The sequence below is a fragment of the Triturus cristatus genome, chromosome 5_1 (assembly GCF_964204655.1).
Source record: "Triturus cristatus chromosome 5_1, aTriCri1.1, whole genome shotgun sequence".
Lineage (NCBI taxonomy): Eukaryota > Metazoa > Chordata > Amphibia > Caudata > Salamandridae > Triturus > Triturus cristatus.
The window spans coordinates 763,388,589-763,413,483 of record NC_140587.1 but is presented as its reverse complement, the minus strand read 5'-3'; the positions used below and the strand labels follow the sequence as shown (position 1 = coordinate 763,413,483).

General features: G+C 44.9%; 1 pseudogene; it reads right to left on the bottom strand.

Moving 5' to 3' along the window:
• Nucleotides 1–22,423: 22,423 nt before the first annotated feature.
• On the bottom strand, nucleotides 22,424–23,109 carry LOC146831441 (exostosin-1 pseudogene; annotated as a pseudogene).
• Between the last annotated feature and the right edge of the window lie 1,786 nt (nucleotides 23,110–24,895).

Genomic DNA, 24,895 nt, shown 5'->3' with positions numbered 1-24,895 from the left:
TGAATAAGAGGTGTCACTTCTTGATCTGTATCAATCACATTCACTCAGGTATGGGTGTGTGTGCGGGAGAGGCCTACATGGGCAACCCTGATTTTTCCTTGCCAGGTCTGACCTGTGTGTGAGAATTGGCTGTACATAGATTCACCGTGCAGTGCCCCTGTGATGCTGGCCAGTGCTTAATGTTCGTGCTTTGCAGCCTGTGTCAGTTTTTTTAAAACATGAATCCTGCTCATACATTTTTGGCACCTGTGTGTGGTTCAGATGCAACGCAGTTTGGACATTGTGTGCTGACATCTGTGTGTACATTCTGGCTTACCATTAGGGTGTCCCCACAGTACAGCTAGGCTTTTTTACAACCCTATTGCAGGCCCATTAGCTTAATGCATTGTCCTGGGTGTGGACATGTGTGCCACTCCAGATGACAGGCAGTAGGTCATCTGTGTAGCCAACTGTGTAATCAGTTGATGGATGGCCATGTGACAACTGACATAATTCAAGTTGTTACTCTAAAAAAATAGGACCTTGGCACTCACAGCACTTGTCAACAGTTCTTCATGTTTTAAATGTGGTAATTTGATGATTTCTGTTAAGAACACTGATGTGCCTGCATGATAAAAGTCTCCCAAGGATGTGCACACCAAACAACATTTCCACTTTCACGGAACACGTTGGCACCTTTTCAAAGAAGCCACTGTTAGAATTAAATGGTGTTGCAGATTCTCCATATACATGTTCCCACAGTGGTCTTGATTTTGTGAGACTCCTTTGTTGGGATACAAACTAACGAGTCTCAAGACAGCAAGACCTCCATGGGCTCATGTATAAGTACTTTCTGCAACACCATTTATTTTTAACAGTGGCTTCTTAGAAAAGGTGCCAGCTTCTTCAATGACAGTGCAAATGTACTTTGTGTGCACTGCCTTGTGTGACATATTTCATGCAGGCACATGAGTGTTCTTTTCATGAAATGGCGAATTGCCACATTCAAAACATGTCGATTGTGTAAAGTATTGTGAGTCCCAAGGTAACAACATTATTTCGTTTAGTGTTCCAAAGTACTTACAGGTCTCTGAGTGTGGTGACACCTTGAGTATTGAGGTGTGTTGGTTTACCTTGGGTGCACCACTACTGTTTCTTTCAGGGTAAACAAGAGGTGGCATGACTTCATTGTATTGCTGTGCTCACCGGTTCACAGACACTAGCTTCTCAGTGTATTTCTCATTCAAGTTGTGGCCTGGTGTGTTCTTTTTTTCCTGGTGTCCAAGTGGCATAGTGGGTCTACCAACTGGGCAGTACAGGGCTTACATATGTGCGGAGTAATCTAGCTGTTACTCATGATGCATTGCCTGATATGCACTGTGACCAATTGTTTTTGTGCTCATGTGTCAGATGTATACAGGTTTACTGATGCATTTCGGTTTCTTCTCCTTGCCCACAGCATTATCATCCGCAACCGAGGGAGACACCTGCATGGACCTGGAGGAGGGACCCAGCGACAGTGCCAGCAGTGCTGTCGATTCAGTAGGAGCCAGTGGCACTCTGGATCTCTCGGCGGCTTTCGACACGGTCGATCATACCATCTTGATCGACCGTGTCCGCAATGCCGGAATCCAGGGAGTGGCCCTTGACTGGCTCAGATCCTTTCTTCACCAGCGATCACAGTCCGTTCATCTCTCCTCCTTTTCCGCACCTTACACTTCCCTCCCTTGCGGCGTCCCACAGGGCTCTGCATTATCTCCTCTTCTCTTTAATTTGTACCTCCAACCCCTCCTAGCCTCTCTCCGCAATTCGCCAGTTACAACTTTCAACTATGCTGACGACCTCCAGTTAATCTTTTCTATCGATTCTTCCCCTTCCTCCCGTCTTAATTTCCAGTCTACTATGTTGTCCATTGCGGAATGGATGTATCATAGTCACCTGAAGTTGAACCCTACCAAGACTAAGCTCGTCTTGGTAGGTAGCCCCAATCATCCTTGGAACTCCTCATTCTGGCCTTCATCTCTGGGGACCGCACAGGCTCCTGTGCGCGCAGTCAAAAGCCTGGGGGTGATCATCTCTGATGACCTTTCGATGAAGCCACAAATCAACTCGGTCACTTCAGCCTGTTTTTACCACCTCAGACGGGTCCGTAAGATCAGTAGGTTTCTTACCAAAGAAGCCTTGACCTTAGTTGTTATGGCACTCATCACCTCCAGGCTCGACTACGCTAACATACTGTACGCTGGCATCCCTGCCTGTCATCTTCACCGTTTACAGCTGGTGCAGAATCAAGCCGCCCGCCTGATCTTTCACCAGCCTAAATTCCAGCATGTCACTCCCCTCCTTCACAGTCTGCATTGGCTTCCTATCTCCAAACGCTGGATTTTCAAATTGGCATGTTCCACCTTTAAGGCCCTCTCAGACGCAGCCCCGGCCTTTATTTCCTCAAGCCTGTTTCGTTACATCCCTTCTAGAACCCTCCGATCTTCATCTCTCAACCTCCTTGAGATCCCTAAGTATAAAAGGAAAAAACATGGTGGCCTATCCTTTTCTGTTTTGGCTCCCTTTACCTGGAACTCTCTGCCATCTGCTCTTCGCATCTGCCCCAAGTACGACTGTTTCCGTAGACTCTTAAAAACCCTGCTTTTCCAATCTGCATACGACTAATTCTCTCATCCTGGCTCCCTGTCATTTGTCATTCAGCGCCAAGAAACCGATGGTGAAAGTGCGCGGTACAAATATTTTTAACATACCATTTAACATAACACGGAGGGCGAGGGGAGTCAGTCGGAGGACCTGTCTGGAGGCGAGAGCAGCTACGACGCCGACGGGTCCGAGGCTGACATCCTTGAGGAGGCGGAGGCTGCAACACCAACTGGCAGCATCCCCACATCTGTCCCCGCCTCCTCCGTTACCATCTCCACCCTCCCAGTTGCTCCCGTCCCTTCTGTCCGTGCAGAGTCCCACCATGTCTCCTTCGGACCAGGCACTGCACCCCCTGCCCCTGTCACCCCTGCTGCCCTCAGTGAAGAGTCTGTGGACATACTGCGGCAGTTGCAGGTTGGGCAGGCATCAGTGCTGTATGTCCTCCATGAACACAATAAACTGCTCACACAGATGGTGTCGTTCGTGGAGGGCATTTCAGCAACGATGTCTGACCAACGCAGGATTCTGCAGTCCATGGACTCTTCCCTGACGTCAGCAGTTACTCTCCTGCAGTGCTCCATCCTCCCCTACCCTGGGCCCATCCACACTGCCCTCTCCCATGCCTGCCCAATGCACACCCAGACAGTCACAGGCATGCACCCCACCAGACAAAGGCAGCACACCCCCAAGTAAGGCAAAGCGCACACCTCCTGGCACGCACACTCAGGGGGATGTAGGCACACCCACAGGGTCTGGGGGCAGACGACATACACGCAGCCACAGTCGCAGTCCGCAGTCCTCACAACCCTGTTCCTCCAAAACCACTCCCCTTGGCTCCCCTGCCAAACTCCCACCCAAGGACATCTTTCTGGGTGAGCTGGACCTCGCACCCACTGAGCCCCCACCCCACAAGCGGGCGAGGAAGTCCCTGGGCACGGGAGTTGAGTCCCCCACCATGTCCACCCCGTCCCCCAAGAGCGCTGCACCCCATCCCTCGGCCACCACACCCTCCGTTGGCCCTGGGGGATCTTCAGGTGCAGGGGTTAGGATGGACGTCCTAGCAGAAGTGTTCAGCTCGGAGCTCACCTCCCACTTTGGTGCTGCCCCACCCCCTGTAGTGGAGATGTCCACCCCTGCACCCACCACACCTACCCGTCCCCCTCCTGTCCCTGCGGTGCCTGGTACTGCCACTGATGATGCCCCCCTGGTCGACAAACCTTGAGGTTACTTTGTGCAGGCAAGGTAGGGGTGGACGCGGTCCCCTACGTCCCCCCTTGGACTTGAGAAATGGACTGGCCATTGGCCTTTGTAAATAGTCTATTTTTGCTTTTTGTTTTTGTGCTGAATAAAGCCTTTTCTTTTACTTTCAACACTATTGCATTTCAGGTACTTGATGTTGGTGATGAGGCTCCTGGAGTTGGTGTTCTGGTAATGTGTTAGGGTTCTGAGAAATGTTTTTGTATGATGGTCATGAGGTGGACCATGGTATCTGTGTGCCATCACAATGTCTCTGCAAAGAATCATTGGTAGTGTGTGTTCATTTAGTTTGGAGACGTTGTCCCAAGGAGTGTTGCTTCCTCTGTGGCACCTGACATCTTCCCTGCAAACAGTTGCACAATTGTTGTGCTGACCTGTGTCAACATTTCCTTTGTTGGTGATGGATCCCTTCAACAATGGCCATGCCTGCACTCCGATGTCTCCTGTTGAATCGTCTGTGCCATCCTTGCTAGTCACTGTACTTGTGTTTTGGGTATGTAGGAATGCCTTCAGGGACAAATTGCCCCTTTTCAGCACTATGCATGTGTGTAATCACGGCCTACCACACAAATGGTACTTGTTATGCAGGGTATTTGGGCACCTGACTCACAATTGTGGGCATTGTATCTAGTGGAATTCAAACTTATTCCTTCCATGAGAGACAACATCTTGGTGGCTGGACCAGCACCTGAACATTCCTATCACTCCTGGGATGTGCATGACAGTGTGTGTTCCCTTTGGCTATCTTAGTTTTGTATGGAGTTACATGACTATACAGTCTGTTGGCATGAAACCAGGGTGTGTATTGTGCTGCATCCGCCATGGGTGGGTATGCATGTGTTATATGTCCTCACAACCACATGTGGTGTGTCATGCAGTGTGTGAAATACATCCATCCTCCTGGGAGTGGGACACTGCTGTCAGTGATGTGTTGTCATAGCACTATCATCATAGTCCAAAGTTAGGGATGCGTCCATACCACCATGTAGGTGTGGTCGTCTGATAATGATGTACACCCCCCCCATATGTCTGGACACTGCTGGTAGTCATATGCACCCATTCCTCATATGTCTGGACACTGCTGGGAGTCCTCTGCACCCACCCCCCATATCTCTGTCCACTGCTGGTAGTCATATGCACTCACCCCTCATATGTCTGGACACTGCTGGGAGTCCTCTGCACCCACCCCCATATCTCTGTCCACTGCTGGCAGTGCTCTGCACCCACCCCTCATATGTCTGGACACTGCTAGAAGTCCTCTGCACCCACCCCTCATATATCTGTCCACTGCTGGAAGTCCTTTGCACCCACCCCCCATATCTCTGTCCACTGCTGGTAGTCATATGCACCCACCCCTCATAGGTCTGGACACTGCTGGGAGCCCTCTGCACCCACCCCCATATCTCTGTCCACTGCTGGTAGTCATATGCACCCACCCCTCATATGTCTGGACACTGCTGGGAGTCCTCTGCACCCACCCCCATATCTCTGTCCACTGCTGGTAGTCATATGCACCCACCCCTCAAATGTCTGGACACTGCTGGGAGTCCTCTGCACCCACCCCCCATATCTCTGTCCACTGCTGGTAGTCATATGCACCCACCCCTCATATGTCTGGACACTGCTGGGAGTCCTCTGCACCCACCCCCATATCTCTGTCCACTGCTGGCAGTCATATGCACCCACCCCTCATATGTCTGGACACTGCTGGGAGTCCTCTGCACCCACCCCCATATCTCTGTCCACTGCTGGTAGTCCTCTGCACCCACCCCTCATATGTCTGGACACTGCTAGGAGTCCTCTGCACCCACCCCTCATATATCTGTCCACTGCTGGAAGTCCTCTGCACCCACCCCCCATATCTCTGTCCACTGCTGGTAGTCATATGCACCCACCCCTCATATGTCTGAACACTGCTGGGAGTCCTCTGCACCCACCCCCATATCTCTGTCCACTGCTGGTAGTCATATGCACCCACCCCTCATATGTCTGGACACTGCTGGGAGTCCTCTGCACCCACCCCCATATCTCTGTCCACTGCTGGTAGTCAAATGCACCCAGCCCTCATATGTCTGGACACTGCTGGGAGTCCTCTGCACCCACCCCTCATAGGTCTGGACACTGCTGGGAGTTCTCTGCACCCACCCTTTATATATCTGTCCACTGCTGGGAGTCCTCTGCACCCACTCCCCATATCTCTGTCCACTGCTGGTAGTCATATGCACCCACCCCTCATATGTCTGGACACTGATGGGAGTCCTCTGCACCCACCTCCCATATCTCTGTCCACTGCTGATAGTCATACGCACCCACCCCTCATATGTCTGGACCGTGCTGGGATTCCTCGGCACCCACCCCTCATATATATGTCCACTGTTAGGAGTCCTCTGCACCCACCCCCAATATCTCTGTCCACTGCTGGTAGTCATATGCACCCACCCCTCATATGTCTGGACACTGCTGGGAGTCCTCTGCACCCACCCCCATATCTCTGTCCGCTGCTGGTAGTCATATGCACCCACCCCTCATATGTCTGGACACTGCTGGGAGTCCTCTGCACCCACCCCTCATATGTCTGGACACTGCTGGGAGTCCTCCGCACCCACCCCTCATATATCTGTCCACTGCTGGGAGTCCTCTGCACCCACCCCCATATCTCTGTCCTCTGCTGTTAGTCATATGCACCCACCCCTCATATGTCTGGACACTGCTGGGAGTCCTCTGCACCCACCCCCATATCTCTGTCCACTGCTGGTAGTCATACGCACCCACCCCTCATATGTCTGGACAAGGCTGGGAGTCCTCTGCACCCACCCCCATATCTCTGTCCACAGCTGGGAGTCATATGCACCCACCCCTCATATGTCTGGACACTGCTGGGAGTCCTCTGCACCCACCCACGCACCCCCTTGGAGCAGTACACTGCTGGCCTAGACCTACACACACCCCAATATGAAGGTAACATGCAGGGCCAGACCGTAAGCCCGCATTCCTGGCGTGTGTACGCCTCGTATCCCAAATGTACTGCTGCCGTAACGGGGTACGTGTGGTACACACCATACCCACGCATTCATTGCATGTGTACGGTCCGTATCACAGTTCCACTGTGCCGTAGGGGTACGTGTGGTACGCACTGTACCCACGCATTCATTGCATGTGTACGGTCCGTACCACAGTTCTACTGTGCCGTAGGGGTACGTGTGGTACGCACCGCACCCACGCATTCATTGCGTGGGTACGGTCCGTATCACTGTTCTAATGTGCTGTAGGGGTACGTGTGATACGCACCGTACCCACGCATTCATTGCGTGTGTACGGTCCGTATCACAGTTCTACTGTGCCGTAGGGGTACGTGTGGTATGCACCATACCCACGCATTCATTGCGTGTGTATGGTCTGTATCACAGTTCTCATGTGCTGTAGGGGTACGTGTGGTACGCACCGTACCCACGCATTTATTGCGTGTGTACAGTCCGTATCACTGTTCTAATGTGCCGTAGGGGTACGTGTGACACGCACCGTATACGTCCACTTCCGTTGTTGCGGTACGCAGGGGTTGCTGGACACGCCCCCCCAATGACCAGACCCTGGTGGTAATGTATGGCCTCCATATTATAGGTTTGGCTTTGAGTGTGGGGTATGTTTCCTGCCTCTCACCCCCACCCTGGCCCCTGTGTGTTGTTCTCACCTTCTGCGGTGTGTGCGTCGGGTGCGGTGCACCAGGTCGTAGGCCAAGAGGACCGGGATGACACGTACAACGGGGTTCATGGCGTGTACGTCACGTACCGGGGCTCTGTTGCGTAGTGGGTCGTGTAGGACTCTGCTTTTCCGGCTGTGTTTGGCTCCCGTAAAAAAGAGCCGTACGGAGTGACGTAGGGACGATTCGTACTTGCTGGGCCGGAAACCGCTGCCTGAATACGTCCGGACGTCGCGTACAAGCTGTTCCAGATCAGAATCGTAGATTTTTTGGACCCGTACGGGCTTTTGTACGAAACGTACAGAAATAGGCTTTCTGTACGAATCGTACTTCCTAGGTTGTACGGAAAGTTTACCAGGTACGAGTCATACGGGGAAAACGCTCCGTACAACGATTCGTACAGCCTTTTTCCAGGATTGGAATCGGCCCCTTTATGTTGAGTATTGTTTATGTGAAGTTTAGTCGGAAATTTAAAGCTTCCGGCAAGTAGGGAGTGGATTTATGTGGCAAGAGAAGTCACATGGAATTGAACAGTGTCTAGTTTCAAGAATTGTGATAACACGGAATTATGTTATGTTAGGGAAATTTCTGTATGAATGTGTGTGAACGGAATAGTAATGGGTTCTCTTGTGAAACTCTGGCCTTAATTCTCAGGAGCATTGTAGTCTCCACATGTGTTTTATCCCCAGAGAAACAGTTTGCCTTTTGCTTGACAGAAGGATAAGGTAGAGGGAAGTGCTACTTTATCGGCGTAACAGAAATTTCTGTGGTAGGGTAGAGGTAAGCGCTGCCTTCTGGAATTCTTGTGTAAATGAATAAAAGCTATCTCTTTGGTTTAGTGAAACGGGCAATGGAGATGTTTTATGTTGTTACTAACAGGTTTTGATTAAAGAAAACGTAAGAAAAGTTTGTTGACATTTTTTTTGTAAAGGAGGGGTCAGCAAGAGCAGGAGTAGTGAGGGAGGCTGACGTCAAAAAAGACCATGCTGGGATTGGTCAGCTGCAGACAAACGAAGCGTTCGCTGTTTGGTGCGTTAGTGTGAGTCACGCTGAGATTGGAGATTTTCAGGAGTGACATAGATGCTCCGGATTGGTGCGTTAGTGTGAGTCGCGCTGGGATTGGTCAGAATACGGAGAAGCTGTAGAGAGGAGATTTGCGAAGCTTAAGTTGATTAAGAACTTTTGAAAAATAAATGATGTACTACAATCCACCTGAGAAGGAGAAAAAATCATGGTTTGGAAAAATCAAAGGCCTATTTAAAAAGGGTATGCCAGTTGTAACTAGTGAAGGGCAGATACTTCCTCCACCGAAAACACCTGCATCTTTTATGGTAGCAAAATTTGGTTATCATACGTGTATTTGGTTGGAGAATTGGGCAAAGTATACCAAAGATGATGGAGTGTTGACGTTTCCGGAAAATGGTTCATTTAGTTAGGCAGTACTACGAAATTTAAGAGATAGAATGATGAGGTTAGAACCAAAACCCAGAGCTACCCAATTTGAGGCTTTGACCGAATGGGAAGTAGAGATGTATGAAAGGGAAAGGCATCGGAGTGGGAGAAGGTATAATTATATATTTGGTAGACATTGTGGTCAAGAAAGTCATGATGACAGAATGAGAAGATGGCGAAATGCGAACATAACTGATGGTAAGTTTCCTTTGAGAATGCTGGAGAGATAAGTGGCAGGAAATGCACAGAAAAGAGAAATAACGCAGGGTCAGAAGGTTACAGATATGGAGTGAGTGAATCAGAGGATTAAGTGTTAGAGGACATGTTTTATAAAAACCCACCTCCATATCAACAGGAGTGCACCGGCAAAGGAGACTGTAATGAATACAAATTTTGAGCAAATGCCATCTAATTTGGGAAAAAATAATCCATTTAAAGATTCTGAAATGTCCCAGACCGTAAGAACTGAAAACAAACAATCTGCAGAGTTAGCTAAAACTGCACTGGAATTAACCGAAAAGATTAGAGAATTAACAAAGAATATGGAAGCAGTGACTGTGCCTGTAACTATAGGACCAGTGATACCTGTTTAGTGAGCATTGTTTAACAGTCCCATATAATGGCAGTATGCAAAAGGAGAAAGAAAGGAGTAGTTCAGGAGAAAATGAGTGGAAGGTTACTGCAGAAATATCAGGATTAAGTACCCCTAAAAATGTAACCGTAAATCAAAGCCCAGCAAGTAAAACACCTACGGCAACAGAATCAGCGACTGAAACCCCAGAGGGAATGTCAGATAAAATGAGACTAGCGACAACCCCTGTAGGACCAACATCTGAAGAATTAAGTGATTGGCTAAGGAGTTTACAGAAAAAAGATACCGAACAACAACCTTTAGATGTAGCAAAATTAAAAGTAACATTAGAAGAGTTAATTGTAGGAACAATTCCAACTGAAAAATTGACAGCATACCAAGATGATGAGTGAATGTTTTTATGTAAAAGCATAACTTGGAGACCATGGACTTTGCATGAAAAGTTAGAAGAGACTGCGAGTGAAATGGGAATCGATTTTGAGAAAATAAGGTCATTACAGAAGCCATATAGGGTAGTTTTTTCTGAAAAGCATATTGAAAACTTGAATACTGCATGGAGATTGACCCAAATTAAAGAACTGATTGCATTTTTAAGAAAATGGAGTGATGTGGATCGGTGGAAAAGTAGATGGTTTAGAAGGAGAGAGGAAACTAGCTTTCCCAGTGAGAGAAAAAGAGCCAGTGGTAACAGAATGTCCCATGAGAGAAATTCCTGGAGGAGGATATGTGCATGTTCCATGGACTAGACAGGATATTTTGTCTTTTACCAATGATTTTCCACGGTTAAGAGAAAAGCCAGCTGAATGGTACCGACAGGTAGAAAGGTTTGACAAACTTTCGAAGGTGTTTTGGATAGGTCTGAATGGTCTTTTTGATATAATTGTGCCTGCAGATTTATGGGCAGATAGTAAGATTACAATATATTGGCCAATGCAAGAGTATCCTAGGGATCCTAAGACGGGAGCCCCCGATCCAGAAGTAATGAAAAAATATGATCAGGTAATTACTTTTTTGAAAAATAAAGTACCTCTAAAAGAAACTGACTGGGTAAAGATTGACAGGACTCACCAGGAGGCTAAAGAATCAGGGCATGCGTATTACGAAAGGTTATTGTTGGCTTTTAAACAATACAATGGAGACAAGAAATTAAGTAGAAAGGATTTGAGTCAGTTTGTGTATAGATTTGTTTATAGTTTAAGGCCTGAAGTTAGTGAAATGATTAAACAGCATACAGTAGATTGGCAAAACAAAAAGATAGACGAAGTGTTACGACATGCAAAATATTTTAGTGATGAAATTGAAGCCAAACAGCGTAAATTGAAAGAAAAGGCAATGTGGGCACAGGTCAAAGTAGCGGAACAACAGGAAGCCCAGTTAATTGAACAAGCCAATGGAATAGGGCTGGCAAGACCAAAACCTAATATTGGGAAAGGAAAAGGGCAGATCAGCATAGATGAAGCTAAAAAGAAGTGGCTGTGTCATAGTTGCGGAAAATTAGGGCATTGGAAATCCAAATGTAAATTGCCACCGAAAGCTAATGGTGATAATTCATCATTAAATCCACAGTTGCAGAATGAGGTGAGTTGCCAACCGCCGCGACAGCAGCCGGTTGTTTCCCGACAGTGTCAAGTGCCAAAGCCACCTTTTCCGCAGAACGTAAATCCTTAAAGATACAGGAATGAGACAGGCTTCTACAACGAAGAACAGGTAACAAAGCAACCTCACGCTGGTGCCATTTTGCAGTATTGGCCGCAACGTGATGAGAGTGAGTCAGAAGAGAGTTATTGACGGTGCCTAGGAGAGGAAGAGGAGTGCGTACTTGGCACAACTCTAGAGGTAGACCAGACAGGACCCTTTGTGGATGGAAAGGTGAATGAAGTAAACATTACTTTCCTAGTGGATACTGGTGCTACTCGTTCAACTGTTAGATCTTCCTCTCTCGGGTGAAAAAATCCAAGTAGTTGGAGTTTCAAACAAACAGATAAAAGCTTATCTTACTGATCCTGTAAAGGTTAGAATAGGGAAGTTCACTGACATGCATCGTTTTGTAGTCTGCAACACTAATCCTGTGAATAAATTGAGGAGGGATTTACTGTGCAAGATGAATTGCAACATATTTTGTACACCTGATGGTATAGCCTTTGAAACCCCAGATGAAGATGTACTGTATTGACTGACAATGGCAAACTTAGAACCTGAAATTACCGATGCATTTGTTGTATTTGATCCAGAAGGATTACCTCAAGAGTTAAAAAAGACAGTGAAAACAGAAGTGTGGGATTTCATAGGAGAAGATGTTGGATTAATGAAAAGAGTAGATCCTGTGAAGATAACTGCAAAAGAAGGAGTACATTACCCGAATATTCCTCAGTATAAGCTAACACCAGAAATAATTGCAGGAGTAACACCTGTAATAGACAGAATGATTGAGCGTGGAATTCTGAAAGAAATAATGAGCAGTCCATGTAACTCTCCGATCATGGGTTTGAAAAAGCCAAATGGGACTTTTAGGACAGTACAGGATTTGAGAAAGGTGAATAAAATTGTTGTTTCTTGCTGTCCCATTGCGCCAAACCCCTCAGTAATTCTATATCAGATTCCTCATGATGCGGAATGGTACACAGTCATTGACTGCGGCCATGCTTTGTTTTCTAATCCGTTGCACCCTGATAGCCAACACATTTTTGCGTTGGGTTTGGTGAGCATATTTTGGCATGGTGCCGTATCCCTCAAGGGTATACAGAGAGTCCTTCAATATTTAATCAGATTCTAAAGAAGTCACTGGGAGATTTAAAAATGCCAGAAAGTTCAGTGCTTGTTCAGTATATCGATGACCTATTAGTGGCATTGAAAACGCTAGAAGCATGTGTGGTTGACACAGTTGCCCTACTAAATCATTTGGCAGATGGAGGACTTAAAGTATCCCCATAGTTTTGTCAGAAAGAAGTACAATACTTAGGTCATAAGAATGAAAAATGCCTGAGGAAAGTAACAATGGACAGAATGAAAATAATTAAAGGAATGAGAGCCCCAATGACACAGAGGGAAGTCAGAATGTTTCTTGGAATGGTGGGATACTGTCGTCAGTGGATCAGCAATTTCTCGCTGATTGCAAAACCACTAGTACGGTTGACAAAAAGTGATGTGAAAGATCCCCTTCAGCTAAACAAAGATGAGATGAAATCTTTTAAACGATTGAGAGACTGCTTGTGTGAAGCACCGGCTCTTGGAATGCCTGATTATGAAAAAGAATTTGAACTTTATTGCAGCGAGAGAGATGGATGTGCTCTTTCTGTATTAGTGCAGAGACATGGACGATTGAGACGACCGATTACTTATTTTTCAGCTGTACTAGATCCAGTAGCTGTAGCATTGCCTGGATGTTTGAAAGCCGTGGCTGCCACCTGTAAGAGCTAGGAACAAAGTGAAGGAATTGTAATGGGATACCCTGTGAGAGTGTTTGTTCCCCATGATGTGGCAATCCTTTTGACAAGAAGTAAAACACAGTTCATGACGCATAGTCGTCTAACTAAGTATGAAAAGGTGATTTTGGGTGCTATAAATGTGAGTCTTGTAAGATGCACTAATGTGAACCCATCGACATTGCTACCTGATGCTATGAATGCAGAGGTGAAAGATGATGTTGATCATGATTGTTTGGAAGTGTTTGATTTTTGCACCAAAACGAGTCCGGACATAAAAGATGTGCCCTTGAAAGAAGAGACTATGAGATGTTTGTGGATGGGTCATGCCTAAGAACTGGAGAAGGGATTTTGAGTGCTGCATATGCTGTGTGTACTGTAGTGACTGTATTGGAAGCATCTTGTTTGAGAGGAGTACGATCTGCTCAAGTTGCTGAATTGTTTGCACTGATTAGAGCATGCAAGTTGGGAAGGAATTTGCGAGTCACTGTGATTATTGACAGTCAGTATGGGTTTGGAGTGGTGCATGATTTTGGGCAAATTTGGTCCCAAAGAGGTTTCTTGACATCGAGTGGAACTCCAATTAAAAATGCAGAAATAGTTTGAAAATTACTTGAGGCGATACAGCTGCCTAAACAGATTGCTGTTATTAAATGTAGTGCACACAGAAAGGGAACTGACTACGTGTCAGCTGGCAATGAATTTGCTAAAGATCTAGCGCAGTACTGTGCACAAAACCAAACTTCATTAAATTGGAACAGGGAGAAGGAAATGGATTTATGTCCCTTGCTTTTTACTAACCCTGTAAGTACATTGGATGAAGTGAGACAGTTACAGGAAGAGGCAGGGGAAGAGGAAAAGAAACAGTGGATAAAATTCGGATGTGCACCACGAGAAGTAGACAGAGTTTGGGTTTACAGAGATGGAAGACCAGTAATGCCTATTAGCATGATTTCTATTATGGCACGGATGTACCATGGGCAGGCTCACATAGGCAGGGATGCCATGATTAGACTTTTTAAACAGACCTGGTATAATGCAACATTTCGGCTTATAGCTGAGAGCCTTTGTCAGAGATGTCTCATATGCCAACAATTTAATCCAGAACTGTGGTGAGCTTGGGAGGGAGGTCCTTTCACTCGAATGCAGCTTGATGTCATTGAAATGCCCTCATGTAACAGGCTAAGATATGTACTAGTGATTGTCTGTCAGTTTTCACAATGGGTTGAAGCTTACCCGACCAGAAGGAATGATGGAGTTACTGTAGCAAACTCCTACTGAGAGAGTTCATTCCTAGGTTTGGTTTCTCAGTAACGATTGAAACAGATAGAGGAACACATTTCCAGATTGAGGTTTTAAAATTGATTTGTGAAGCATTAAATGTACAGCAAAAATTGCTTTGTGCCTACCGACCAGAGGCTTCTGGAGTGGTAGAACAGATGAATGGCACCATAAAGAACTAATTGGGAAAAATGTGTTTGGCCACAGGTCTAAAATGGCCAGATTTCTTGCCTCTGGTTCTAATGAGCCTTAGATCAATTCCTGATAGGAAAACGGGTCTGAGCCCCCATGAAATTATCATGGGTAGAGCAATGAGACATGTTTTCATTCTTGTCAACAAACTGCTGCCTATATCTGATGACTTTGTCTTGGATTATTGCAAAGGATTTGCTGATATGGCACATTCTGTGGTCATTAGGTTGGACCAGATGCGACCACTCTTGAAAAGAAGCCAGCTCATGACTTGAGTCCTGGAGATTGGGTCCGCACAAAGGTACACGAAGAAGAAATTGTCTGGTTCCATGCTAGGGAAAACCACAAGTGATTCTGACAACAACAACTGCTGTGAAGTGTGCAGGGGTGAATAATTGGATTCATGGCCAGTCACACTCTACGAGTCCCAAATCCAGAAGATCAATCTGAAGAGGAACAACGAGAAGTATCAGATACTAGTTCAGAATCAGAATCGGAAGAATCGAGAACAAGACGAAATCCAGAAACAGGGGAAGAGGGTTCAAGTCAAATTGTTGGACAAGAAAATATACAACTGAGAAGACAACTTGAAATTTCTGATACAAGCTCTGAATCTGAAACAGAATCAGTGGGAATACAAGAAAGAACTAATCAAGATACTGGAAGAACTGAACAAGTAATCTTTGGAAAAGAAATCCTGAGTACAAGCACAAGAGAAATTTCCCCCGAAATCATAGAGATAGAGGTGAGGAATTAGATACAGAGAGTGAGGGTGAAGTAATTGCGGAAGAACCCCGAGGACGTGTAGGGACACAACACACACAGGTAGAAAAAGGGACAGATCATCAGCAGGAAGATTGTGTGGAAGAAACACAAGGAGGGATAGATACAGACAGTGAACCTGAAATATTGAGGATAAAATCCAAAGGAAGTGAAATCCAGATGGAGACAGAATCAGAAGAAAGTGAAACAGAGAGTTAAGGCGGAAGAATTTTGAGGAAAAGAGCTTGGAAAACAGAGCGAGAAAGGATAGGAATTAAATTGAAAAGGCCATTGAGAGAAGACATTTGGCCCAACAAAATCAAGAGGTTGAGGTACCGACTAACCAGAATAAAGTCTGATAATGCTGAACAAGTGAATGAGGTGTCTAGCCAGGAGAAACAAAAGGACACAGATCAGAAGCACTTGCAAAGTACAAAGAGGATAAAGAAACCAAACCCAAAGTACAAGTCACTGGAATGGACATATGTGGCACTTCCTGATATACAAGAGAAAGCTGATAGCCAAGAAAGTCTAAGAGTGATTGTACAAGAGGTGGACAAAGAAGAAGAAGATTCGGAAATCCTGAGAGTTATCTTGTCTGACACTAGAGAAGAAACGGATGATCAGGAAATTCTGAAGCAGGACTGTGAACCTAAAGATAAGGATGATTCACACATGGATTGAGTGACAAAAAGAAATCGGAAGGAAATAAAATTGGACAGGACACATGACCAAAAAAGAACCAAGTAGGCAACTGAAGCCTTAGGTTTAGACAAAGGTAAATCGTTGAAGAAAGAGGCTAAGTCAAAAGACACTGATCATTACCAAAATGGCAAACAATGAGAATAGAAGTCTGACATGTGGATTTCGCCGAAGATGGTGTAAAATGTGTTTTTGTTGTACATGATTATTAATGCTTGTGTGGATTATATTGGCAATAACAATTTCATTTAGAGTAACATTTGAAGAGATAGGTGGACACACAGTAAACAGAACTAATGGAGCAAAGGCAGATGATAGTAATATCACAAAATTGGTAGATAGAACAGAATTTCACAAAGATAAGTCTATAAATAATTTCTCTAACAATGTTTTTTCAAAATTATTGTACAAATATGTCATAACAATGGATGTTAGAGACTGCTACGTATGTATGCATTTACCTGCATCTGTATCAGAAGGTGTCACTTATCATCACCTTCCTTTGACATATGGGATAACTTGTAGTGTTTTAGCCAGTTTGTTTTATAAAACAGGAAAATTAGAATACTATTATACTGATATAATTAATATTTTCTCACAAATTCCTGTAATTCTTGAATTAAATAAGGTGAAGCCTGGTAAAACTCTTGGTGAAATTTTCCTATAGAAAAGAGAATTAACTTTAGAAGAAGTGTTTAAGAATAACCTTACTTGTAGTTTAATAAAAGAAGAGAAAACTTTCCTGTATATGGTAGAGGAAAGGAGAATTAAAATGCAAAAGAAGGTGACTGTGGAAAAGATGGAAACAACATTTTGGGATGTTGGGAAGGGAGAAACAAACCCAGCAATAGCTTTAGATTGGCCCCAGAAAGAGAAGTTATGCATAAGTAGAGATAATACGGTATATGATAATTATTTTGTAGGAGCAAGTGAGTGCCATGATTTATACAGGATAATAGGAGGATGGGGATTTAAAGGAGGAAAAGATCCAGTGTTAACTGGAATATATTAAATTTGTGGGAACAGAGCTAATATAACCTATATTAGCCGGACCATTGGTACGGGACATGTTATGTGGGCTTGGTCTTTCCAAAAATATTTCATGTGAAAAGGGGAAATGACGGATTGAATGATATAGGTAGACAACTAACACGTAGAGGGAGGGAGAGTTGGTCAGAAATTATTGGAGATATCTTTGGAGCACTGATACCAGAAGTTGGAATATCTCTGAATGCACATAAAATTAGAAAATTGTCTACAGTTGTGGATCGTTTATCAACAGGCACAGATGGAGGGTTTTTAATAGTAATTACCAAAATGGTAATGCAAAATCGACTTGCCCTTGACAATTTATTGGCAAAAGAGGGAGGAGTCTGTGGAATGCTGAAAGTACAACATTTCTGTACTTATATTCCTGACAAAAGTCAAAACCTAGAGAAATATATAAAAAATATAACTGATTTGCATGAAGAAATCGTTCCAATGGAGGTTGAAGGTGTATGAGAGAAACTTGGTAAGGGGTTTCCACTATTAAAAATCTATTAACAAAACTAGGTAGCTCCTTTGTGGGAAAAATACTGATAACTGTAACCTTTATGATTATTTTAGTGTTACTATTAAGGTTAGGATGTGTGTGCATAAAAAGAAGAAAATTACAAAAGAAGATAAAAAGAGAAAACAAAAAAAAGAAAGAGAAAGAAATAAGAGAAAGAGAGATAGAAGTAATAGAATTAGAAGAGTTACAAGATATTGTGTACAAGAAAACAAAAGAAAACGGTATGGAGAATACTATGATGCCTTGATATTAAGGTCAGGATTCTGAAGATGTATAGGTAGGAGGTGTATATATTGTAAATACAACTTAATCCTGATAGGTAATAAGTTACCCACATGTCCAGTGCCTTATTCTCCTTCATACAGATTCGAGTGAGTTTCCTTTGAATGACGAGTGTGTTGGTGTTATGGGCCCCACCAATGAATGAGTGTATGAATGAGCTGTTGTGAATAAGAATCTGTGACATCAGGGGAATATGCAAATCTTGCCTTTCTGCGCTGGATCAGGTGGAAATGCTCACCTACATATTCCTTTCACCAACGCACTTTCCGTATCATAGGTCACCACTTTAACACCTCTTCCTACCGCTGAAAAGTCCTTGAACAAACAATACATCAAAAGCCTGGCCGCGTTTTCTAAATGTAAGTTTATTACAGCAAAGCAGTCGCAGGAGATGGGCATTTGCCGTTTTTAGCTTCTATGGTAAGACCCTAAACAGACAGCAGGACTGGATTTGTGACTGCACACCACAGGCACAGAGGCTGCTTTCTTTTCACAGTCAAGTAGGAAGGTGGCTGTGATACACTGCTAAGTAAGGAGATGCTATGTTGAAAAGGGTAGAAAGAGTACAAACAAAGTACTTCCAAAAAATCAAAGTGCACCTGCCCTTTAAGACGATCGTGGGTACAAGGCCAAGTGCATGCCCAAAACAGAATTCCGGATCTAGGGGGCCCTGTGAGAACTAAGGTTCTCTCTCTGGGTGTAGAGCAGTCATGGGACATTTTCATCTCCTCCATGGATAGTCTTCTCCCTTCTAGAGCTTGCTGTTTCTCCAATCTAGCAAGGGTCTGCTATTTCTCTAACATGGCAAGGGCCTGGTCCTTGTCAATCTTGTCAAGCTCTAGCTTGAGCTGTCTTTCCTCCCTCTTGTTTGCCAGCTTCTCTGGAGACAGGTTCTTTGAGGAGACACTGCTCCCTGCTCTGAGAATCACTATTGCTTCCAGCAAGTTGTTGGCCCCCTCCACAGGCAGTCTCAGATCCACATTAGACTTCAGGATCATCTCATTCCCCCCCCAGTTTCTTGCTCCTTCCCCTCTGGGACCTCAGCTCCTGCATCCTGGGCCACAGCCCAGGCTCTCAAAGCCTTCTGTAGCTCCAACTTATGGGTGAAGCCTTTTGTAGAAACTTAAAATCCTTAGGGACCTCTGCTCCTGCATCCCGGGCCACAGCCCAGGCTCTCAAAGCCTTCTGTAGCTCCAACTTATGGGTGAAGCCTTTTGTAGAAACTTAAAATCCTTAGGTTGGGCCACAGTGTAGGATTCTAACTTGGCCAGCTCAAATTCAATTACTGAAGGCGCAGGTACTGCTTTTCCAGACTGAGACATGGTTTTAGCAAAAAATTGAAAAGTCATTTCAGGGAGAATTGAGAAAAGGTTCAAACTGGTCTTAGTATAGAGTTGTAGAGAACAATGAGTTGCCATATGGTCTTTCCCAAACACAAGTCCTATCCTTACTGCTAATCACCAGTGTTATAAATGGGGTCTCTAGTGGGCAGAGGTATGCACCTTGTACAAGTAGGGACCACTACTCTAGCCAAGGTAAGCTAGTTAAACACCAAAATATATCTGTGCTCACCCTCTGGAATCTTGGCACAGAGCAGTCAAGCTTATCTAAAGAGGCAATGTGTAAAGAATTAGCTCAACACACACACTGAAACACATTCAAAACACCACAACAATACTCCAAACAGGGTTAGAAAAATGGATAATAAGTTTATGAGTAAAACAAGACCAAAACATCAAAAACCCAATAAGTAGAACAGGGTTATGGATTTTTAATGATTAAATACAATATAGTGCTTAGAGTCATAAACTTTCAACCAAGTACATCTGGTCGTCCTAGATGGGGTAATACTAAAGTTCAGGCTGATAGCAATGGAGTGCTTGTCAGATACAGGGACCAGCTTTGGCCCTCTGAAAATAAGTACCTTGGATGGAGCCTGCATGGATGTCGAAGATTCAATGCGAGAAGCAGAAGAGGTGATGTGTTGCGGCCGATTCCTTGAATGTAGCCAATGCGTGGGTTCTGATCTACACAATCGGCGAAGCTTCATCAGCAAACCCCTTTGTGATTTAGGCAATGCATCCTTGTTGAGTTGTGCAGTCCGTCGAAGCGATGGCCGTGAGTAGCACTTGCATCAGAGTCAAAGGAGATGCGCCATTTCCGATCAGCACAAAGTTGACGGTGCATGGATCCTTCTGGGTCAGCACAGAAAACTAACTTCCAAGGGCCCTGGACCAAATTGACACCACTTCGCAAGGCAGGAATCACCGATGGCAGAGTCCTGGTACTGTAGCATAGTCTTAGGAAGCCTTTGATGCGCTGAGACTTCTGAACAGGGATCAAGCCAGAGAGCCATAAGAACAGAGAAATATCCACATTCTGAACGTGGAATTTCTAAAATAGTAATGTTAAATCCAACTTGAGCATTAAAGAGGATCTCCCATTGCCATTCCAAAGATTTGAAACATGATACACATTCTCCTTTCTGATCAGTAATTACAGCTTAAAAATGTATTTAGGAATCCCAATGTTAAGCTATAAGAAGAGTAGGCCTTACAATAGTGAAAAACAAATTTGTTGTTTGCCACTATGACGACATGCAAAACCTAAGAGTACATGTCCTAACTTTTAGTTGCACAGCATCCTGCCCTGTAGGCTACCCAGGGACTGCCTTAGAGATTAAATGAGTAATAAAAGGGCAATTTAAGGCTTGGTATTTAACTGCCAAGTCAAAGTTGCAGTAAGCTGCTCACACAGGCCCTGCAGTGGCTGGCCTGAGACAGGTTTGAAGGTTTATTCACGCGGGTGGCACAATCAGCTCTGCAGACCCATTAGTCACATTTAAGCTACATGCCCTGGGTATATGGTATACCACTTTACAAGAAGGGACTTATAAGTAAACCAAATATGCAAATTGTTTACACACCAATGTTACCATGTATAGTGGAGAGGCACATGCACATTAGCACTTGACAGCATGGATAAAGTGCTCAGAGTCCTAAGGCCTACAAAGAGAATCAGAAAAAATAGGAGGGAGCAGGCAAAAAGTAGGTGGGAATACAACCCTAAGGATGGCAGGTCTAACAGTAAGCATGCTCTGAGTTGGGGGAGATAAGAGGTGAAAGAGGGAGAGGAACACATACAGATGAAGTAGGAGGATGACACTTGTGAAAGATAGGTATGATGAAAAAGGAAAGTGGTCACATAGGATGGTCATGAGCAAATGGTAAGTGGTGTGTGAGGAGCCAGAGAAAAGAGTGAAGAGACTGGAAGATAGTGATAGAACAAAAAGGTGGGGGTATTGAAGGAAATGGAGGGTGGTGGATAAAGAGGGGGTGATTGGAATGGGAGAGACTAGTTAGACACACCTTTAATTACTCTTCCAATTGTTACCTCACCTATTTTGTAAACATATGCAAAACCCCAGGTCTTTGCAGATCTCATGTGTACTCATGAGTTTGCGCTACATAATCCAGGCCTTAGTGCTACCACTTTTTAGAATTTGGAGCGCTACCAGTGATGAACAGATCCAATGACAGAGAACTGTCATGCCTAATTACATACACACATGCACCCACATAACGACATGCACTTTCGCATTCCTTTAAATGCACAAACTCATTACTCCATAGGCAGCAGCAGTGAGTGTGAGGGCGACAGCAGAGGATGAGGGTGAGGTGGAGAGTATAGGATGTGCTGGAGAGAGAGAGAGAAAGGTGTGGTGAAAAGACGGGAAGGTGAAGCAGAGTGATGTGAGAGTAATAGGGAAGAGGCTGAGGAAGGAGGGAGTATAATGAGAGAAATGGGAGGATGGTGAAGGAGAAAGAAGTGAGTCAGAAAGACAAAAGAGGGTGAGCAAGATTACTTTTAGGGTGAAGAAGATGGCAAACAATAGAGAGAAGGACAAAGACGAGAGAGAAAGGAAATAAAAAGCAAGAGCAGAGTAAGATAGAGTGATAAGGATAACATAGGGAGAGAATGGTAAAGTGGAAATAGAAGGGTGGAGTGAGAGTAATTTGATGCACAGAGAGAGGATGGTGAGATCAGGAAAGAGTGTGACTAGGATAAGGTGTAAAGAGATGAGATAAATATGAGAGTGAAGTAGAAAAAGAGAAGAGTACAGCAGGTAAACAGGTGGATAAGGTGATGAGAGACTAGTATGAGCAGAAGAGAGTGAGATGGGAGCAAGTAGAAGGAGAGGTGAACAGGACAGAAGCATGAAGTGGTGAGAAAGTAAGGTGAAGTCAGGAGAGGTTGGAGAGATGGAGAGAAAGGAGGGTGAGGTGGAGTGAGCAGAAGAGATCAACCCTATAGGTTTAAATCTCTAGAAATACACAGCTAAAACTAGTAGACACAGCCCAGCAGTAGGTCTGGTATATAGCTCTCATGCAACCAGACCATCCAGCATTCCCAGACCCTGCTCTCAGACCCCTGAGAGATTTTGGCCCACCCATGCTTCTTAATAGCCCTCCCAGATCCCAAGTCTTGGAACCGGGCCTGATGCTCAACCAAGTCACCCCCGATGGGTGTCCTACCAGAGCCAGAAAGGGCCACTTACTACTCATACTCAGCGTTTTGTGGTCGCAGTGCACATTCTTGGGGTACTACCAGTCCTTGCAGGTGGTGAGCAGCACCATGTCCTCGTTGCCATTGTGCATGTGGTAGAGGGCATTTTGGGTGCCCCAGCCAATGCCCATCAGGTAGCGCTTGCCCTTGAAGACCAGTGCATACTTTTGCAGTGGCGGTATGGTGTTGAAGCTCAGGGCACTGCACTCGTTGCCTGTGTGGGAATGCTCTCGGTAGCAGAGTGGGATGGACACATCGAAACCAGACTGGAAGCCTTCTGTGCTTGGGCTAGCCTTGACCAGCATGGTCCATCCAGGTTCGAAGCCCAGATCCTCGGTGTAGTTAGACCAGGCCCCAGAGTAAAGTTTGACGCTGAGGTGGTTGCGGCCAACCTCCTAGAGTGGCAGTATCAACACCTTGTCCCGCAGGCTGTGCATGTACTGCGATGAAAGCTGGTCATGGTCCAGCATGTCCAGGCTCAGCACAAAGAGTCAGGCCTGTCTCGGGTCCGAGGTTTAGCAGTGTGAGCCCTCAATGGCTATTAGCACCTGCCAGTAGCCTCTGACACCTTGCCTCCTTTCTGCTGTGGGCACACATACACCTTAAAGATACACCTGCAGCACTGTGCACTGAGGCATGACTTCATCCAGCAGCGGTGGCTCTGGAGGCGGCGGCACAGCACTGCTTCAGGGAGCCTGCAAAGCAACAGGGTCCTCGGTGCCATCCTCCTCCTGTGGCTGCAGCACCTTGGGGGAGAGGTGGAGCAAGGCGCAGCATTGCTGCTCATAGAGGTGGGCCTCGGTTCCAAGGCAAGGAGGGTTGGCACTCTGGCTCCTCTGCACCCGCAGTGCGGTGATGTAGGAGAGCAGCAGCAGACAGCAACCAGCCAAGAGCAGCATCAGATAGCGCTTATTTGCCTGCACTGTGTCTGGTGTGGTGAGGAGGTGGAAGCAGGTGGAGGTGGGCAGCAGGGCTTCATGGGTGTTGCAAATACCTCATCTCTTTTTGATACCTGGCTGATCCTACTCTAGGCTCATGTGTTATTATTTGTATGCTGAAATATATAATATTCATATTTTATCAATTTTCTTTTTATTTACAGGTTGCTTACAGAGACCATCAACACAATATTACACATGCTGCTTTGAAGATGGTGGCTGCATGGATTCTCGCCTTCCTTGGCTATTGTCCTCTAATTATATCCAGGAGCTATGCAGCTGACTACAAGAACACTACAGAACTGGGATGTGGTCAAGTAGAATTTGAGAATTACTATTTTAGGCTTTGGAAATCTATTTATATCACAATATTCTTTATTGTGCCTTTTGTTGTTATTCTATTTTTTAATGTAAATATCTGCACCAATGTTGGAAAACGCATGAAAGCTAAGCGGAATCCTTCAGTTGCACAAACAATGGAAAATAATACAGGTACAGATAACTCACCAATATGTACCATTCCAACATATCTTCCAAACACTGATGCCAATAAAGTGCCTTCCGATTCAGACCGGAGAAAAAGATATGCCACAGCATCAACACAATGTCACATAATCAAGAGCATTTTACCCAGTCCCCCTTTGCATGTGACTGCTGTACCGGGGCCACCTGCAGAAAACAAATTAAGAATATGTCATACCGCCATACTCGTTGTCTACAGATATGAACATTGCAAAGTATTTATCAGTTCTAGTGGGCCTATTCTGTCTATGTTGGGCACCTTGCTTTTTTGTTATGGTTGCTGTTGAAATATGTAAACAGAATTGCATACCACCAGAGTGGTCCGAGGCTGCTTACCTCTTTTCTTACGTTAATTCCTCAATTAATCCATTTATTTATCCATTATGTCACCCAGCATTTAAAAAGGCATTTATGAATATGCTGTCCAATTTGATGTGCAGGTTTAAAATTACCAGGAGGAAAGCAGAGAATAAACCAAACAAAACTAGTCAAGATAAAGTTTCAAAGTAAGGGTGGGCGATAGTGCATATTTTACTGTAGGTGAGAAAAAAACTACTTCATAGTAAGAAGTAGCATGGAGGGGATAGGGAAAGGTGCAGTTGTGTACGGATGGAAGAGGGTTAGACAGCACAATCTACTGCAATATTTCAGAACATCTTTTGCAACTGACCGAAAATTACAAAAGGCCATGTTCATGTGTTGATATTTTTGTCAGATATCCTTGGAGTCACATTGCTTTGCATTTATAGTATTGGATTGTTGATTGGTTTTGGGATTCACCTAGTTTTTGATCACAGAGTTTAGCAAGCACACCTTTAATTCATTCAGTAGATGCCTAAAATTAGGTAATCATTATAAAGAACATGAAAAAGAATTGCAATAAATGCTGTGGAAACTCCTCTCCAAGCCTGGTTTTTTTGTGTCAAGAGACATTTTAGGGTACCCAACTCATTTTTCACTTCTTTCAAATATGTGCTGGAGCGGGAATCAGTTTAAATAAACTTGGTTTATCATCTCACACAAAGATGATCCCCACTGTACTCCTTTCAA